General features: G+C 40.7%; 1 pseudogene; it reads left to right on the forward strand.

Annotated features, from left to right (window-relative positions):
• Positions 1 to 347: 347 nt before the first annotated feature.
• Positions 348 to 3,320, forward strand: LOC132488125 (bleomycin hydrolase-like; annotated as a pseudogene).
• The last annotated feature ends 708 nt before the right edge of the window (positions 3,321 to 4,028 follow it).

Raw genomic sequence — 4,028 nt, forward strand, 5'->3', positions numbered from 1 at the left:
AACGATTATAGGACTGTTCAAATTATTATCTATTATTTCATGTTTGGTAGATTTTTTTAAAACAATTTGTCCATTTCATCTAAATTGTCAAATTTATTTCTCTACAGTTTATGTAGTATTTTCCTAGTATCCTCTGATATCTGCAGGTTCTGTAGTGCTTTTCTCCTTTTAAATAGATATTTTTAAATGAATGGGTTCATTGAAAAATGTATTAAATTTTGAATACATTAAAAATATCTCAGTGGGAGAGGCAGATCGGGCAGCTTAGGCAGCGAACCGCTGTGCAGTCCTGGCGCTTGCCTGAGGACCTCAAAACTACCGTTCCCCTGCCAGGCAGCGTGGACACCATGAACGATGCGGCAGGACTGAATTTGGAGAAGGTAGCTGCTCTGCTTCAGAAACTGAATTCCGATCCTCAGTTCATACTGGCCCAGCCTGCTGGTACCACCCATGACCTGCTGGACATCTGTCTGAAGAGGGCCACGGTCCAGGGTGTTCAGCACGTGTTCCAACAGGCTGTGCATCTGGAAGGCAAGCCCGTCACCAACCAGAAGAGCTCAGGGCGATGCTGGATCTTTCCTTGTCTGAATGTTATGAGACTTCCATTCATGAGAAAATTAAATATTGAAGAATTTGAATTTAGTCTATCTTACCTCTTTTTCTGAGACAAGGTTGAATGCTGTTATTTCTTCTTAAATGCTTTTGTGGACACAGCACAGAAAAAGGAGCCTGAGGATGGTAGGCTGGTGCAGTATTTGCTTACGAATTCTGCAAATAATGGAGGATAATGGGATATGCTTGTCAATATTGTTGAAAAATATGGAAAGATGGAGAGGCTGTATGGTTTGGCTGTGATGTTGGAAAACACTTCAATGGCAAGTTGGGCCTCAGTGACATGAATGTCTATGACCTTGAGTTAGTGTTTGGTGTCTCCATGAAGAACATGAATAAAGCTGAGAGGCTGATTTTTGGTGAGTCACTTATGACCCACGCCATGACCTTCACTGCTGTCTCAGAAAAGGATGATTAGGAGGGTGCTTTTGTGAAATGGAGAGTGGAAAATTCGTGGGGTGAAGACCATGGCCACAAAGGTTACCTGTGCATGACAGATGAATGGTTCTCTGAATATGTCTATGAAGTGGTGGTGGACAGGAAGCATGTCCCTGAAGAGGTGCTAGCTGTACTAGAGCAGGAACCCCTTGTCCTGCCAGCCTGGGACCCCATGGGTGCTTTGGCCGAGTGATATTGCCTCCAGCTTTTCCTCCTCCCGTGGGACCTGAAGTAGCTGCAAAAGACAGATCCAGGGACTGAAGCCAGAGTTACACAGTCAGACTCTTGGATTTCTCCTCCAGGAACCTCTTTGGGAAAGTGTGCTTTATGCTGAAACAAAATACTCTGTAAAGAAAATAAAGGGAAAGATCAGCTCATACTATCGACTCTCCTCATCTCCAACAGCTCAGGATCTCTTAGCATTTTAATCAGATGTAATTGTTTGTCTTAAGTCTGTCACACCAGTTCTGTTCAGTGTCTCTTTTAGTAAGGCAGGAGAGGATGAGCAATTGAGGTGTGTGGAGAGAAAACAGACTTAGTGCTCCTTGTTCCTAGACTAGAGTAGGGGGAGGGTGCCCTAATATTTGAGCTCTCAAAACTGCATTCTGCCTGACAGTAACACCGTCCCTCCTAGGTGGCAGTCACTGGATTCAGTTTTTTCAGGGTAATTTTATGTGCCTCTAATAAGCCAGGAATGTGAGGTTGATCAAAACTGACATGATTCCTTCCTATTGTTCTGAACTGCAGGGGAACACAGCTCTACTTGAGTCACAGTTAAGTAGAGGGTTGGAGAAAGTAGGTGAGAGAACAACCAAAACCTTATCATGATCTGAATTATAATCATTAGCAGGAGCTCTCGCCAAATGGTTTAACTTCTGCCTCTGGGATTGGGAGTTGGGTGGGCACGGAAAGTGGGTATCCATTCTTTCTGACAACTAAATGGTGCTGAGAAGCTCTTGAATAAAACACTTTGCTAAAACAAACAAACAAACAAAACCTCAGTGCTAATATGTCCAAAGTAGAACTTTTGACTTTCTCAACTGTCATAGTCTACCCACAGTTGTTTTATTTTATTAATTCATTAGAGTTATCTATCTAATTGTTCAAGCCTCAAACTAAGTCATCCTTAATTTTTCTCTTTCCCTCATTTCCAACCCTACTAATTCTGTTTCAGAATATATCCAGAAATCAACCACTTCTCATTTCCACTCCAAGCCATGCCACCATCCTCCTCCTCTAGACTACTGCGATGCCCCTCGTAGGTGTTCATTCTTCTACTCTTGCTCCTCTACAACTCATCCTTTACATAGCAGAGAGATCATATAATTTTCCTACTCCCTGGAGTGACTTTCCAGCTCACATGGACTAAATCCAAATTCCTTACCCTGGCTATAAGACCCTGCATACTAGTAGGCTCTGGTTTGTAGGCCCTGGCCTCCCCTATGAAATCATCTCCTAGAAGGCTCTCCTGACTCAGTATGCTTCAGCAGTCACACCCTTCTTTCTGTTCCTTGAGGATGCCAAGCTCTTCTCCAGCTTGTGGTGTTGGCACAAGCTTTTCACTCTACTTGACATGCTCTTTCGCCTGAACATCTTATGGTTGATGGCTGTCTCCTTCTTGTAATCTGTATTCCAGAAGAAGAAATGTTTTCATTGACCATTCAATCTACTCACTTTCTATTCTGTTAAGCTGGTTTTTACTAGTCTCCATAACATCTATTTATATGTGATATTTTTTATTTATTCTTTGTTAATTTGTTGTTTTCTAATCTAAGGTGTAAGCCCTGTGTATGCAGAGGCTTTGCCTTTTTTCATTACTGCTGTATGACCAGCACCTAGAACCATGTATTGAACAAAACAAGTGCTCAATACATAATTTCTGCATAAATGAATGAAAGTGATCTGCTTAATGCCATCTATACCATATCTTATTTCACTCTCCAACAAATGAACAGTATCCTGTTACCCATTTTATAGATAAGAAAGTGGGGCTTTAAAATAATTTGTCCCAGCTGTGGAACTACAATAGTGTATTTCTTCTGCCAATTTCAAACTTTGGGATGCCATCACTCATGGCAAATGCATGGGAGAAAGAACCTTAAGAAGTGTATTGCTAACCTTTGTTTATAAACCTGTTTTTATCTCAGATACTTCCAACTGAAGTCCTAAAAATTCTCGGAAAGCATCCTTCATTATCTCCTTCAGATGAGGATATCACTGAGTCGGGTGGAAATATGGGAGAGTTACAGAAAAGAGCGAGTTATTACTAGATCTTGTTAAGTCTATGGTTCCAGGAATACTTCTTTCTTTATTGTAAAAGAACATCATTTCATGTATAGTATTGTTGGGAAATATTAGCTCCAAGTAGAATTATTACAACTGTCAGAAAAAAAATGTCCTGTCTAGGTATTTAAAATATGGAGGAGGCATATCCACGTACATTAAATATCAAGGAGATATCATACACTAAGTATCAAGGAGATATCAAGGAGATACACACACACACACACACACACACACACACACACACACAAAATAAGCGAAAACAAATAAAATACCAAACACCCTGGAAATATAGACTGTCGACAAATCTTAGAAACTTCCCAAGGCACTCAGGAATGAAAAACAACAACAACAACAACAAAAAACCAAAAACTGCACATTCAAGGAAGTTTCCTAGCTTTCATAGCAACTGCCTACCTCTGTAACACTATCTTTAATAGAATAGTTCTTTGTGAACATTGTGAGCTCTCGCAATTGTTCTCACTATTAAGTCAACTGGTAAGGAGCTAGCAAGCTGCAGTTTACCTTTTAGAAATATGAGGAAACTGAGGCAGTCGTTCTCTTAGGAGAATGCAGTAAATTAGTTTTGGAGCTCTGTTGCCTGGAAGCAAGTATAGGGGCTTAAGAGTTGTGGTTTCCAGGCTACTGTATTTTAAAGGAGACAATGATTTTTTTTCCCCCTAATTTTCAAATCC

Source organism: Mesoplodon densirostris, chromosome 1, assembly GCF_025265405.1.
Source record: "Mesoplodon densirostris isolate mMesDen1 chromosome 1, mMesDen1 primary haplotype, whole genome shotgun sequence".
Classification (NCBI taxonomy): Eukaryota; Metazoa; Chordata; class Mammalia; order Artiodactyla; family Ziphiidae; genus Mesoplodon; species Mesoplodon densirostris.